General features: G+C 41.6%; 1 long non-coding RNA gene across 8 annotated transcripts; it reads left to right on the forward strand.

Moving 5' to 3' along the window:
* Positions 1–304: 304 nt before the first annotated feature.
* Positions 305–5247, forward strand: LOC123626587. 8 transcript variants are annotated; one of them, XR_006730927.1, is made up of 6 exons: positions 305–530; positions 931–1055; positions 1622–1694; positions 2337–2474; positions 4182–4352; positions 4750–5247. It is a non-coding gene; the product is annotated as an uncharacterized LOC123626587 (long non-coding RNA). The 8 variants fall into 8 exon arrangements; XR_006730925.1 differs by lacking the exon at positions 4182–4352 and having other exon boundaries at positions 316–530; XR_006730924.1 differs by having other exon boundaries at positions 316–530; positions 4182–4783.
* Positions 5248–16601: the final 11354 nt, after the last annotated feature.

Here is a 16601-nt window from a genome sequence, read left to right on the forward strand (position 1 = left end):
TCAGGTATTAGAAAGCCCAGTTCAGTCCAACTTTCCATCCTGCATACAACTTAAAGGTTTCCTGTAATCTCTCCACCCTCAGCCCAGCTCAACCCTGTCCCTAAAGCTTGAGGTTCAGCGGTGGGAAGGATGGGCAATATTTGTTCTTTTACTCTCTTCTTTCTTCCCCTGTTTCACCCTCCAAACTCCTAGACTGTGGCTCTTGGTATATATCCATTTGGAGAATAAGATACTAGCTCCCCCTTCTGCCAAGCACCGGCACTCTCTGAGTGAGTAACTTGAAAGTCTTCCTCAGTTGGCTCTGGGGGGGTGAGACCATCCCTGTCTCATCTCTACCTATAAATTCACCTCTGTAGAACTTTCTTTCCAATGAATCTCTATTTTTCTCTTTCACACGATGCCGGGGACATGAGCAATGGATGATTTTGGCTTCCTCTGAATAACTCCTGAGAGGGCATGTGTAGTTCCTCTGTGGGAGGACATTGTCACCTGTGTCAACAGCTTTGAGGCTTTAGCTACACTTGTGGGAGGTAGGCAAATGTCTAACTATACATCCAGTTATGTTTGCATATGTTAAAAGTCATATTGAGAGGAGAAAAACAGGATTATAAGTGGAAGGAAAGGGAAAACAAAAGATCATTGAGAAAATGGAGGGAGAGAAAAATCAGGGGAATTGGAGAGAGAAGACAAGACCGCTAACCTGGATATTCTGAAATTGTTGCTAATGTCTTGGCTTCCATTAATTCACTCTAAGCTATGCCTGCCTGTGGATGCTAAAGCATGATATTTTATTTGGAAAGTGTCTAATGTAGTAAAATAAGTGATAACTTTAAAATGAAGAAAAGGCAATGAGGAACACTGCACTAAATAGCTAAAAATTATTTTTTTAATTGTAGCAAACATTGAAGTTGTTCTACCATCCATTTTCAGTTCCCTCGAGTGACAGCCATGGTGTTTAGAAGGGGAAACCTCATCTTCAGATCCAGAGGAGGGCTCTGGTTGCTCTAAACCACTTGGAATAATCCCATTTCCCAGTCATAGTGATTGACGCAGATGTAAGTCAATCAGGGAATGGCACTTTCCTAGTTAGATAAATTGGATCGGGGTGGCCCAGTCAGAGTGAAGCTTGAGACCATATGGTTTTAGAACCACCGGTTCTAACAAGGGGCCTTGGCCTTTGCTCTGCCATTGGATGTGAAGGAGTAGCCAGCATGCGTGCTGCTGGCAGTCATTTTATGAGGCCAGCCTGACAACAAAGCCATCATTTAGGGGCAGGCAATACTGACTTTTACATCTTTTTGGCCAAAACTAGCCACATGATCATCTCTATCTTATGGAGAGTCTGAGATAAATCATATTTCAGCTGGGCAAATTGACCCTCCCAAGAAAATGAAGGTTCTATTCATAAGAAAGGTTCTACCAAATTGGCCTTTAGATGACCCCACAATGTAAGAAAAGCACGCTACCCTCATTTCTCTAGCATCATCTCTTGACACTTTTCCTGACAAATTCTATGCTACTGCCAAATGAACTTTAATTAATCCCCACTGCAACCCAAACATCCACTCACATAACCCCCTTCGCATGTAATTTTTTGCCATATGTCTGCCTTTCTTCACAGGTTATAAACTCCATGGAAGTTTCCTAATAGTGTCCCATAACTGACCATTGTCTTGATACACACTGGGTTCATAGTAAGTCTTTCTATACTTATGGATGGAAGCATAGATAGATAGCTGGGTAGAGAATGGGTGGGTGGGTCGATAGATGGGTGGATATATGGATGGACAAATAACCGAGTGGGTGGGTGGCTAGATGGATATATGGGTAGATGGATGGTTCAGTTCATTTATGAAAGGTTAGATGAATGGATGGATGAACGAATGGGTGGACAAATGAATAGATGGACAAATAGATCAATGTTACCTATACTCTCTCATGCCTGTGTTTACCCAAATGCTGCTCCCTTTGCCTGAAATGCTCTTCTCCCTCTCTCCACCCTGCTAACTCCTGTCCACCTTTTAATATTCAGCTGAGACATTCCCTCCTCCAGAAAGCTCTCCCTGACCATGCTTCCTGGACTAGGTGTCTTGCTTTTTGCTCCTGCAGTGCCTGGTGTATCTCTCTACAATTAGCTTTACTACTTTGCTGTGCTGGGCTGCAGGTCTGGCTCCCCTTGCCTTCAGATACTCAGCTGTCTGAGAGCAGCACCTGACTCTGAGTCTGTGTGCCCTGCACTGACCCCACTGTCAATCATGGAGTAGGAGCACAAGAAATTTTCAATGAACTTAGAATACAAACGAAAGTAATAAAGACCACATGTTCCTTGTTTCTAGAGAAAGATATGGCATGTGGAAGACACTGTGCATGAGGTGAATGAGGAGTTCTTCCAGCTCTCTTCTCCAGCCCTGGAGCTCCAGAAAGAGGAGGATGAGCCAGACCCACTGCCCCCAGGTGAATGCTGCACATTTGTGGTAAGCCCAGCAGATGAGCATCTCAGCTCCTAAGGTGTCCAGGGGGGTGGGACCCATGGAGTCACGGCCCCTTCCACAGAGAGGTGTTGGGACTGCAATAGCCAGCTCTGACCAGAATGTCCACCAGTCAAAGTCAGGTTCTGTTTTGTTGGTTTCATGAATGGAAAGCTTAGAGCTGGGGCTGGAGACAGGGAAGCCCACACCGTCAGATTAGGTTGAAACTCTCTAAATTAATTCACAGCCTGAAAATACTGAGGACGGGCATGGAAAAGGAACAGTAACAGTGGCTGTTGTAGATGTAGCCTAATTAATAGTGCACACCTCTGGGACCAGGAGCTTTCTGCAAGATGCATCTTCCATCCAGGCTGTTCCCTGTCCTAGCTGCAGACACATGAAAGGATGGAGAAGAAAGGAGGATGAAAGATAGAAGTGATCATGCCATTGTGTCTGCACTGAGCTCAAGATAACTTTATTTCCTTAAAAATATAGAAAAAGTAAAGCAAGGCCAGGCGCGGTGGCTCACATCTATAGTCCTAGCACTCTGGGAGGCTGAGGCGGGTGGATTGCTCGAGGTCAGGAGTTTGAGACCAGCCTCAGCAAGAGCGAGACCCCGTGACTACTAAAAAAATAGAAAGAAATTATATGGCCAACTAAAAATCTCTATAGAAAAAATTAGCCGGGCATGGTGGCGCATGCCTGTAGTCCCAGCTACTCGGGAGGCTGAGGCAGGAGGATCGCTTAAGCCCAGAAGTCTGAGGTTGCTGTGAGCGAGGCTGACGCCACGGCACTCACTCTAGCCCAGGCAACAAAGCGAGACTCTGTCTCAAAAAAAAAAAAAGAAAGAAAAAGTAAAGCAAAAAAGCCAACTTTATTTGCTAAAGCTGACAGCCAGTCTTTGGGTGTTAGTTCACCAGTTTGATTGTTTTCGTACTGCATAACGTACTATTCAAACAGACTTGAAGTTTCTGACACCTTTTATGTCATTTATCTCTGTGTGTCATGTCCCCAATTTGCTATCGGGTCATGTTTAATCCTCTCTTCTAGACCCTGGACCCCTGGACTTTCACACCGAAGCCCAGTGCCTCACTTTTCCCAGCCTCGTCCCTGCATGCTAAAATTAGCGAAGCACCCTGGGTGGCGGAGGGGCATGGGTAGGCACCTTCTCACATCCGCCTTCCCAGTGTGGGCATCTGGGCTGGGATACCTTGAAATACCACAGAATCCCCTCTTCCCCTGCCAGGGAACACCCTCTGCCACGGTGACCCCAGGAGTCCGGGCCAAGGGGCAGGTTTTCTTCTCATTCTTACTCAGCAGGGAAAGTCAGGTTGGTCCCTCAATATGGAGAGTTTCAGGAGAACATCGTGGGTATCTGGGTCTTGATGTCTGAAGATCTGGAATATCAACTCTTCTTGGTCAAACTGACCTCTCAGTACAGAAATGATAAGAAAGGGCACCTGTGTCCACAAACAGCTGAGGGGACATTTCTCTTGTGAGCAGACAAGGCAGGGTGTGGCCCAAGGACTGGCCACGAGAGGCACAGATGCCCTTCCCAGTGAGGCTGCGGGAACTGTGTCTCTCACGGCCTTCCAGGGTCCCTGAGCCCCAGAGGTGGGTCCCCTCGGGAAACCCAAATGCAGATGCTGGCTTCCTGTCATCTCATCGCACCAATCATTCTTGCCCTGAGCTTTATCTGGACTTCCTCCACAGCGTTTGCTCTAAGCTGAGGGGTCAGTTCCTCTGTGAACCCGCCCTCCGTCCACCTCAGACGGGCAGCCGTGAAGGTAGCTCGACAGCAGAGGGACTAGGTAGGTGCAGCAGCCTGTCCTCAGCTGCACTGAGGGGCCAGAAGAGCATGACTCGGTGAGGGTAAAGTAACAGGTGATCATCCTTAAAAATACATTCTATACAAATATCCCTGGTTTTAAGGAAGGGAAAATTAGGATTAGATGAGGGATTATAAAATATGCTGAGATTTAATTATTCAATAATCATTCTAAATTATTAAACATGACAATTGTATAATGATATAGTTGGCCACTGTTGTGCATTACTGTGGTGACAGAAACTTGTGAACACTGTGTCTTCATTTGTTAATCATGAGGTCAGTCCCTGGAGGGAGCTCACTGGCATATTCCCATGTTTGGGGTGGATGTTGGTGCCTAGAGAGTGTCTAAATGACAAAAGTCAGGGCCAAGACCACAGAGAGGGCTCAGGATAGAGTGAGCTGAGAGCGTTCAGGGGTCACCTGTCCATGTTGTGCATCTGTCATTCCCAGGTGTCTCCCAGCATCTCCCCTTGTGAGTGGCAGGAAGATAAACTTCACCCACTGGAGACAAGTGGCCCAGACGGAGAGAAGCTGGGACCCTGGGCCCTGAAGAGCCACCGGGCCCTGGAGCTGGAGGTGAGGAGAGTCCACCTGGCTCAGAGGATTGAAGACCTGGAGTGGAAGCTGTCCTTGCTCCTTCAGGTGGCCACCAGCAGTTTGAGCATGGGAGGGAGCTGGCTCAGCTGACATAGCAGCCTAAGGGGCACTGAGTCACATCAGATGCTGCATGGTGACCACCTCCGGGAGGTGCCTTCTCACCGAGAACATGAACGGGCTCCCCTGGTAGGAAGGAGTGGGCATCTGGGGCCCGGAGTGTGTGCTGGTTTCATGACGTGCTCCTACAGGGAAACACCTGGATTTCTTTCAGAGCCTGGACCTCAGCTTGTGCTCAATTCTGCCTTGAACTTTCTGGGGTGAGGGGAAATAAACTGACATGGGTTGACAAAATCAGGGTGTGCTCCTATCAGAGTCTGTGCCCAGTTTTTTCACTCAGCTGTGGGCTGTGGCTTCCCCCCAAAACTTCAGTTGGGGCCCCTGGCTTGAGGGGTGAGAAGTGCTTGGCGGGGGGCCCTGAGAACATAGGTGCAGCCAGAGCACATCCATGCCCCATCTTCCATCACACCTCACGGCTGAGTCTCCTGGGCCCCCAGTGTGGCTTGTGGGGAGTCCAAGTAGCCATGTCCCCTCCTGGCTCCTGCCGACCTCCTGGACACAGAGGAGGGTTCTGTCTGTGGCCTGGGCCTCGTGACCACATCAGATGTCCCAGTACCAAAGGAGACTCTGAGAACACCCAGTCAAACTGGAGTTCTCTGACCCTGGACACACCTGGCCCTGCCGTCTGAGCCTGGCTCCAGCAGTTCCATCCTCAGAAGACCTGTCCCCTGCACTGTGCCCAGGTGAGATGTGCTTCACCTCTAAGCCCCAGCCCAGAGGCCCGTCAATCCACGGAGCTTTTTCCCACCCCTTCCCAGATTTCTACCCCGTCTCCACCACAGGTCTGCTTCCCACCACAGTCACCTGTGCCCTGGATGGCCCTATCTTCCAGTCGGAGCTCCTCAAAGCAGGGTGTGTCTCATTCACCTTGGTGTCCCTCTCACACACACAGACACGCTCACACACATGCACATATAGACGCGAACCAACATTCAGACACACACACAGACACAGTCACAAACACAGACATGCATACTCTAAAAGACACACGCACATATACCCTGAAAACACTGCTTTGCACCCACAGGGTAATAAGGGACCCATGAAGGCTTTAAGAATGTAATTGACTGTAAAGACATAGCTTCTAACCCAGAGATCACACAGTCATGTCGGGGTGCCACAAAGGCACGTGGGAAATTGTGCAGAAAATGGTACAAAACTGAGTGCCAAACCCCGTCCCTTGGCACCTGACAGGTGCGAAAATGAACCTGTCCTGGTGGTCTCTGTCCCAAGTCAGGGGAAAGTATGAGGCCCTGTCAGGGACCCAGGACACATTACAGTAACAAAGAGGCCAGAAGGAAACATGTTCTCTGAGCACAGCTGTTTGGATTCCAGCATCAAGTTCCATCTTATCAGTTCCACAGGCATCAGAAATTATCTTGAAGCATTTAGGCAAATTATGTTGTGAAGAGAGCTGGATTTACAGAGATTAGGCAGACAATAAGAACAAAGTTAAAATCAGAATGGCATAATAAGCCCAGTTTGAATAATAGCTTTAAACCATGAAACTAATTTTAAAGATAATCAGCTGAACATATTAAAAAGTGCAGACATACGTGGTGAGAATTATTATATGGAGTCTTGCTTCAACCACTTAGGAAAAGCCGTTTATAGCATGGGAAGTTCAACTTGTCCTGGTTTACATTTCCATGTCTCTGGCTATAGCATCAGATAGTTTGGTGAATTTCTGTGTGGCCAATACATTACCCACAGACTTGTTTCTTGAAATTTATCTAGTTTCAACTTATAGGGGTTAAGGCACAAAGAAGTTTGCCTTTTTGTAATTTTTTGTAAGAAATTTGAATGAGAAGAACCCGAAAAAATTAAGAAAATAGTATACAGAGCTACAGTCAAATAATGAATGTATTATACCTGCTTTTTTTTTAGAAGTATAACTTTTTTTTCTCTATATTGATCACATAGAAACCTCAGGTTTAATAACTTCTTAAGGCTAGGAAGCCAAACCAAGGCAGACTTCAGGTTTTATTTACTGTTGTAAGGATGCTGGCTCTGACAGAAAGTGAGTTTTTATTTACTTTTTTTAAGTCTAGGGACCTTTGAAGTCAGGCATTGTATGCATATTTTCAAATATGATATTTTAGTCAAAGCTTTGGTAATAAATCTGGAAAACAAACATTTCAAGTAGACAAACAAAAATGTTTTAAATAAAAGTCATACGGACATGATTTTATCAGGTATTCAATGTCATATAGTCAACATTTGTTCTGCTTAATCTCCATTAGTAGTATCATGAATCCACCCATTTCTTTAGCAGAGTTCCGGAAATTTTTGTTTAGTCAATTGTCCTTAAAGTTATCAGAAACCTGTATGTAAGAGTGTTTGTTGGAGTCTGTTTCATGAATCTGAGTATAAATGATTTTTAGAGATTTTAAAAATCCGATGAAAGTTTACAGTCAACAAGGAAACGTCACTATATCTATGACAGATAGTAACCAGAATTATGACTGATAATATATTAAACTTCTATAAACTTACATGCTTGTAGAAATGATGTTTTTGAAACATTCATATCAACAGCATACCAATAAATGAAACTAAGTAAGATCTAGTGTCACTTATCATTGGACCATGTTTCTTATACAATTTATCCAATGAGTCTAATCATTTAATATCCTTTTAAGATGAGAGATATATATTTTGAATCTTTCCAGGGACCCAACCGGAAATTTTCATAATTAATTCTAGGTTAAAGATGCTTAAGTTAGAATTCAATTTGGGGGAGGTTTGTCAAAGATGTTAAAGGGCTCAAAACATTTGACCAAAACAAAATCAGAGAACACTGTAAAATAGTAGTCATTGATTTAACCAAAGTGATAATCAAAAGACTTTGAAAGCTGTACAGAAAGTTACATGGATGTAAAAACCTTCACCAGTAAGCCGGTAAACCAGGCAAGAAAGTATGTTGACAACTTTAAAGACATTTCTAATTTTATGTTATCATAAATTTTTAAAACAATTAATTTGCCAAACTTTTCTTGTCATATGAACTAAAATTAATTTGATTTAATTACTAAATATTTTATGAGTGTTCATTTATTTAAACCAATCAAAATACAACTTTTGAAAGGATTTCTTGCTGACTACACAAGATTTTATTATGTAGACATTATATATTATATAATGCATGTGTATATGCACCAATACATCAATATATATATATATATAGTGTATATATACATATACATATAAAAAAGGTCTTACAGTTTTCATTTTAGGAGTTTAGTCATGAGATAGTAAAACATATCAACTCACCAGTTCATAAAAACCAGTTGGACCTAAATCATTTTTCTGACAAAATGGGATAAGGTTAAGATTATCCTAAGTAGGCCATCTTATAAAGGCTGTCAACCAAATTTTGGGTAAAGCAGTTTGACTCAGTTTTCAATATACTGGATTGTACAAAGAACACTTAACTGTGAAAATGTGACTGAAACATGTGAGAAGGCTGAAAACACAAGAGTTCTTCTAAGAACAAAAAGACCAGTGTTATTTTCCGAGAGGGTCAGTTTGGAACCTGTGACTCCCAGTGTGGAGTTTGCTGTACTTGCTCTTTCTCATTGGCACTTCTACATCTCCAGTATCTGTTACAGCCCGAGCAGGTTCACTGCCTGCTGCGCAAGAGGAGATCAACACACTGAGCCAGCAGGGGTTACAGCAGAGAAACAGTTTTATTATCACAGGCACCACGCGAGGAGAGGGGAGTAATTTCTCAAATCCATCTTCCTGAAGAATTTGGGAGAAAGGGTTTTTAAGTGCAGTTTGGTGAGCAAAGGGCTAGGGAATGGGGTCTGCTGATGGGTGAGGGATGAGCTCATAGGGTTGGAATGCAGAAATTATCTTCTCAGTTGGTAGGTTTCCTGGGTAGGGGCTTTCGAGGCTGTTGGATCCATTCCCACATCTGTCCATGGGTCTGGTTGGTGTCAGCAGGTCTCCAGGATGCAGAGTTTGAAAAACACCTTAAGGACCAGTCTTAAGATTTAAACAGCAATGGAGTCAAAAGTCTTGGGATTAACAATAGTAATTTTATTTACAGAAGTAGTCGGGGGAGTCACAAATCTTGTGCCTGTCAGGGAGGACAGTGAAATTAAGTAGTAACCGGTTGCAGCAGCAAGGAAGTTAGAAAACATTGGATGGTTGATTTCTGGTTATATCTATACTTCTATAAAAATCAAACTTGGATTACTATTTATACTTTGTGGCTTCACAGTACTTTAATATGGACAGTTTCATCTCCATGTGTCCCTGCCAGTCTGTGAGAACAAAACAGTGTTGTGAAATATTTGATACAAAAGGCCTTTGGTCCAAAAAAACTCTGACAGGAGAATGATAAATGCCTCTGGTGAACACAAAAGTGCTATAGGACCCCAAACGGAAACGTTCACCCATGGCTGCTTGGGACAGGGAGGGATTTGTAGCAAATGTTCATGTAGATCTGAACTTGAGTAGCAGGCAGGATTTGCGGAAGCAAAGATCCATGGTGGAGAGGGCAGGGAAAGGTGACCTTTCCAGAGGGACAAACATGTGAACTTGGACAGGTGTGTGTATGCACACCATTAAGGAGTCCACTTTCTCTAGAGCCGAGGCTTTATGAGGGGCAAAAGCAAGGGAGCAGCCAGGGAGGGCAAGATGCCTGTGCTCCCTGTGCAGCGGATGCAGCTCTCTCAACACTTTGGAGCCAGGGAAGCACAATCAGAGGGTGGAGACAGCAGAGCAGTGAGGATGTGAGTGTCCAGATCAGACCTATCTAGGGAGGGGCCAGCAAGGTGGGGGCTGAGGAATAAAATGAGTTTTGTCTTTCATTGATTGCAAGATCATTGTGACAACAGAAAGCAGGTTCTTACATTCTTGTATCAAGGTACAAACCCATCACCACCTTGTTTTTGTCCATAAAAGTATAGAATTGGGGTGTTATGTAATCACATAAGGTGAGTGAAGATCATATCACAATGAAAAGTAGCTGCTGACATCTGGCAGTGGCAGTGATGATGGTGGCAGTGGTGATGGAGATGATGATTACGGTGGTGTTGATGGTGATGATGTTGGTATGGTGGTGATGATGATGATGGTGATGATGGTGATGGTTGGGACAGTGACGGTGATTGTGGCGATGATAATGTGATGTTAGTGGTGGTGATTGTGTTGCTGATGGTGTTGACAATGTCAGTGACGGTGATATGATGCTTAATGTCAAAAGCTGAAGCTTGTTGGGGCAGAGTGTAAGCGCCAAGCCTGAGCAGGTGCTAGTGAAGAGATTCCTCTGTCTGCAGATTCACGAAATCGGGACTCAGGTGAATCTTCTCAGTCACTTCACCTTAAATGGGAAACTGACCATCACAAATGAATCACGTGTTCTTGTCCACCACTGGAACAAAAGCAGGCATTCCCTGACATTCGTGCCTCTGACCCCCAGAGATGACCATGAACAAGGAGAGAGGTAGCGTGAGAAAGGGGAGAGGGGAGCAAGAGAGAGAACAGAGAGGAATGGGTTAGAGGGGGAAGAGAGGGGAGAGGACAGAAATCTGACTTGTCCACAGGGGTTTACACACATTCACTGTCACTTGCCTTGGAAGGTCTTTGTCATCCCAGATGGTCAGTTCTAGGTGCCCCTCCTTCCTGGGGAGGGCCGGTTTCATGCATTTCTGCTAAAGGGTTGGGGAGGTGACGGGGAAGCTGCAATACCGGAGGCTGCTGCCCTCTCCTGGTGTCTGCTCTGAGCAGTGAAGCCCTGCATGCCCAGGTGGCCCAGAGCAGCGAGGAGAGAGCCAGGGAGGGGGGCTCTGCAGAAGCCGGTACAGTGCTCGGGGAGTGTGTAGTTGCAAAGCTCCTTCCTTCAAGGCAGACCCTGTGCCAACCCCAGGGGCCACCTTCAGAACCTGCTGCCCACACAGCAAGGCAGAAACAGAAGGTGCCTGGGGAGGGCTGGTCATCTGTGGGTGACGGCTGTCCTCTGCTGGTCACCATGGTCAAGTGGCAGACACAGGTGGAACCTGACAGAGGCTGCAAAGATGAGCAGGATTTACAGGGCAGGTGGCTTGGGGCCCAGGAATTGCCTTTTAGCTTGTGGTCTGTCTGGCACCTTCGAGGATTCTTTTAGTGGCACTTTCATTCTCACATGTGATATTTCAGCACATCGTCCTCCCCGTTATTGTGGGGTGGGGGCTGCTTCTTCCCTCCTGACTTTAGGAAGTATGCAGTTGCAATGCATTACAGTTGAGAGTATAATTCATCTCTCATCAGAACAAGTATTCTGATCAGCTTGGATTCATTTGTAGAACGCTAGTTAATGAAAATATTCATTTTTGCATTAGTTATATGGGCTATTGGTATGCCTACATTTCTTGTATCCTCTGGGTTAGTCACCTTAAACTTTCTTGATATACTCATGCAAGAAGCCACAACAACACATCTAAGAAAAAATGCATAAGTTTTCAATATTGAAATAACAATTTTAGAATTTAAGGAATGAACTCTATAATTTGCTTTCTTTCTAAAATTAGTTTGGTTATCATGTTGTCTTTAAAAGACTTTTATGAAATAATTACCTTACCAAAAATTCAGCTATGTTAAAAAAGCAGCTGATGCTCCTATATTCAAATTAATCTCATTTGATTAACTAATATTAATACAACATGTATATTTGATGGCTGACAGCTATGGGGAGGAAAATTAAGTTACTATTGTTCACTCCCTCCTGCTTCTAGTAACTTTTAGAGCAGCAATAATCTAAGCTTCTGTTTGAGTGTGAACATACTGAAGTCATCTGAAAACCTCCCAAGTTTCCTCATCATCTCCAAAATCACCTTCCTAACTTCTTTTTTTCCTCCCCCCTTACCCCCTCACAATCCTTCTTCCTTCACAACAGTCATCTCGAGATCTGTGGTCCTTATTCTACCCCTTCTACATTTTTTGATGTATTATTCCCACCACATCTTTCCTCTTTATTTAGCAGTAGTATCTTACATCTCTAATTTCTCCTTCCTCATAACGTGGCTCCTTCCCCTCTGGCTACAAACATGCTCAGACATAAAAAATAAATAAATAAATAATGTTTTCCCCGATCCTGTAATGTCTAAACTGTTATCCAATGGCTCCTCTTCCAGATTTCTCTAAAAGGAAGTCTATACCGAAGGACCACCAGCACCAGCATCAGCTCAGAACATATTAGAAATGCAGAATCCCAGACATGCTGACTCAGAGTGTGCATTTTTAACAAGGTCCCCAGCTGACTGATGAAAGTTTGAGACGCTCTGGTCTACACTGAGTATGCTTCCACATTCCTCTACCTGAACTGACCCTTTTGGAATCTAGCCTCCAGTTCCTCCCTATCATGTCACCCAAACTGAAACTGCATTACAAGTCATAATGTTTTGAATGTGCTGTTTATCAGCCTCTATCTTCCCTGATCTCTCCATAACTGACCCTATTCTCTTCTTCTTTCCAATGCTTTTATTTTGAGCTGTATAATTCTATCCTATGAGGTAACACCATTTCGTATGAGACTGAATTATACACATGCATCGCTGACTATATATGCTTCTATTCCTCTGTAGGACAGAAAATATAGTTCTACAGGTTCAGGTGCCTCAATCCTTCATACCTTCCCAACAGTGAGGGAGATAAGAAGAGTGAGAAATGTTTGCTATATTTCTCTGACACACACTGGTATTGGAAGCTCACTTACTATTTGTCCCACCTTTCTAACACTCTGCTTATCCTTTTTCTGAATAATTATTTTAGTTGACCACCCTCCATTGCATATGCCTGCTTCTTGATACTGGATGATACTTTTTGGATTTTAGAATATTATCAGTGCACATGTTTTTAAATAAAGTCTTTTAAATGACTTTCTTTTAATAAAATATGGTTCTTACCTTCTACTTGCCCATTGGCTGTATTTTTTTGTTTGTTAACTTCAGCCCCACATAAATCACCACCATAATTCTGTGGAAGATTCATGGAGATACTCTGTAAAAAGTAATATCAATAATGAGTTTTAATTAAAACAATAACAATGAGTTCCATCAAGATTTCATAATCACATTCTTAAAAATATCTGAATTTCCTATTTTAAAAGCAATTAGATTTAAAAATGAGAGAAGCATGTATTGAAAATCAAAGCATTTCAATAGGGAACCTCACATATGTTATCTAGAGCAAGCTTACCTTTTATCTATTTATGGCTATTGACTCTGAAAACCAAGAATGGTTGAGAAAGGGAGTATATTCACAGAAAAAATAATAATGGGTATACACATTTCAACAAGGAAGTAACTTCAAAATACCTAACTGTGCTTTGCAATCCCCACCAAGAATAAGAGTATTTAAAAAATATATTTAATACACTTACTGTAATAATTAGGTAAATAAATATTTAATATACTTTTAACTATAGAAATTTTTAGTGTTAAGATACTTAGCGTGATAAGAAACATTAGCATATGTCAAGTTCAGGATGAAAAGCTCATTTAAAAAGCTGTGCCATTTTGGAAACAAGGGCTTGCAAATATCTAAATATTTTTTAATAAAATTTTTACTAATAGTATGAATGGTTGAATAAGCTGATGAGGTAGTAAGAAAAACATTTCTTTATGTCATATTTCAATAAAACCAAGCAAATGTTAGAGATGTATAAAGTAAAGCAAGCAAACATTAGAGATACACAAAATAAATCTCAATGAAAAAAAAACTTCAAAAAAGAATATCAAGCCTTAATAAATAGGGAAGAATAAGAATATTTATTCATGAGGCATCTGAAATGTGCTGGACACTTATTTCCACATTTTTTCCTATACTTAATAATAACAAAAATGAGTAGGATGGTAATTATCCCACTTCCTGGTCATTCTAGGATGTTAAGGGTAAAATGAAGAGATGTGATCCACTGATCTCTCTGTCCAGAATGTCCTCCTAGACTTTTGCATGGCTGGCTCCTTCTCTAGTCATGTGAAAGTGGGCAGCTAAAATGTCACCACCCTCAGAAAGATCTTCTCTGACTACAGAATTCTACTCCCACTTCCATACCCATCCTAACTACAAATTACCTCAATATTTTCTAAACAAACCGTTTCTGTTTTACTTATATGCAGAACTTATAGTGACTAATATGTCTTTGTTGTTTACTTGTTTTTCTGTTCCTACTCCTATAGCATATTCCCTCCTCATCTTGTATTTTCAATGTCTTACTGCTCAGTATGTACTTGGTACTCAATAACAGACATTTAATCAATGGTGAAACATTTAAAATCCCATCAGGAGGGTCTCAAGCATCAAATCACTATATTCCTATAGGACATCTCTAGTAATAGTCTGCCCAAACTTAACATAACCCAAATTAGGAATCCATATGCCTGTTATAACTTCCATTCTTTTCTTAGCACTACTGCCTTCTGTTTTGCAAAAAGTATTTGCAAGCTTTATTAAGTCACTGAATATCAGTGTAATCATTTGGTCCTCCATTGGTATAAACACCCTCTAGTTTACAAAATGTTTTCACATTTCTTACCATATTGGTTCATTACACATTTTTAAGGAATAGATGTCAGTACCATGTTTTTGAAGAAGGTCCCTGATATCTGAATAGAATAAATCATTACTTTCAAGATTCCATGGCTAGTAAGTGACAGTACCAGGACACTAACATGTCTTCCACTCAGTGCTGCTGCCACTGTGCAGCAGCTCTTCTATCATCAGACCCTTCCCATCTCTTTCCACAGTTGTCACCTTAATGTACAGTGTCATTATTTTATATTTACACTAGTACAAACATGGGTGCCACAAAAATATCCAATGCGTTCTATTTTTAAAAAGGAATTCTACTTACTAAAACAGCACTAAACCAAACTGTTACTACAGTCCTACATATTTACTGTTCCCATACCTTTCCTTCTCCTGAAATGTTGCTTGCAGATCTATACCTGACAACCCAATTACACTAACACCTTCAAGTTATGGATATTATCTTTTTATGTTCCAAGTTGGAAAACGCAATAGTCCAGATGGTTTCTCTCTGAATATCATTAGGACTTTTACACATCTAATGATTCATTTGACCACAGGTTGACCTGGAATAATTCTTTAGATTGTAGATAAACATAACATCGGAACCCAAACTGATTCCTGTTCCAACCCTTATCTTTTTGCACTATACTATAGTAGTTTCTTAAATGAATCCCACAAATGAGCAGAGTTGTACTATGTAATAATAATCACTTTTTTAATTATGACCTGAAAATACAAGAAAATAATTTCTTATGGGCATATGCAGAGGTGAGAATGTAAAGTCCAAACATCTCCTTTTAGGTTTTAATATCATTTGATACTTATATTTTAAAATAATAACAACAGTAGGCAGTACCTCCAAATCCTGAGGTGATTCTGCGTCTTCATTTTGTCCAGTTCCCAATGCAGACATCTTTTCTAAAACATGTTATTCACAGATACATTCATAAAAACATTTTTAACGTAAATTTTAAATTCATATACAAGTCTATCACCATTCATTTTTATTTCAATAAAATAAAATTAAAAGCAAAAATAATTTCAAGGTTGAACCAGTTTTAGGGAGGGGATGGAGGTATGACTACATGGTGAGTGCCAGGCACACTGTCTGGGGAATGGACACGCTTGAGGCTCTGACTAAGGGGGCTGGGCGGGACATGGGCAATATATATAACCTGAGCTTTTGTACCCCCATAATAAACTGAAATAAAAAAAAAAGAAAAAAATAAAGACAGCAAAAGAAAAATATTTAAAAGAAATGGATAATATACTTGGGTCTACATACTTTCAATGTTTCTTTCATGATGGCATTTAAGGATCAAATATTGTCAGAGGTATTCACTAACTCACCACTTCTGTTATTTGTGTGCACACATATGAAATTGACAATATTTTTTTGCTCTCTTGCAGCATTTTCAATAATACCAATACCATTTTCCTTTTGTCCAGATACTGGCTTTGTTGCTTCATCCTATTAAAAAAAAAATCCCAACTTCAGAAAACATTGCACTTATTATTTACTCACTCACTCATGTGCTCAGTCAGTCAGTAAGACAATAAACATTTACTGTGTCTGTCAAATCATAGGCAGTATCCTGGGAGACACTGATAATATTCAAGAGGAGGTTGAGATGCAAGAAATGTATGAGATAGATGAAATCAGATAAATGAAAGAAAGAAAAGAATAATTCACTGTTTCTACCATTAAAGTGAATAAAGGACAGTAAGAGTACAAAGGAGAGAGCAGTGAGGTCTACCTGGGAAGCACAGGACATGCTGCAAAGATATATGGCCATATTATGAAAGACAGACAAAGTGTTGGAAAAGGACATGAAGGGTTTTTAGACAGGGCAGTGTGAGAAAAAGGATGACTATTTGTAAAATGTATTTAAATATACTAAACTGGGTAGAATTAAATAATGAAAACCTACATAGAACTCTGAAATTTTGAAAATGAAAACAAGAGGAGGAAAAAATATGATTCAATTTTTCAGTTATACCTTTTAATATTTGAATGATATGAGATACAAGAGCATTAATATATGAAAATATTTATTTCTTGATTATGG

This window comes from Lemur catta, chromosome 22 (assembly GCF_020740605.2).
Source record: "Lemur catta isolate mLemCat1 chromosome 22, mLemCat1.pri, whole genome shotgun sequence".
Classification (NCBI taxonomy): Eukaryota; Metazoa; Chordata; class Mammalia; order Primates; family Lemuridae; genus Lemur; species Lemur catta.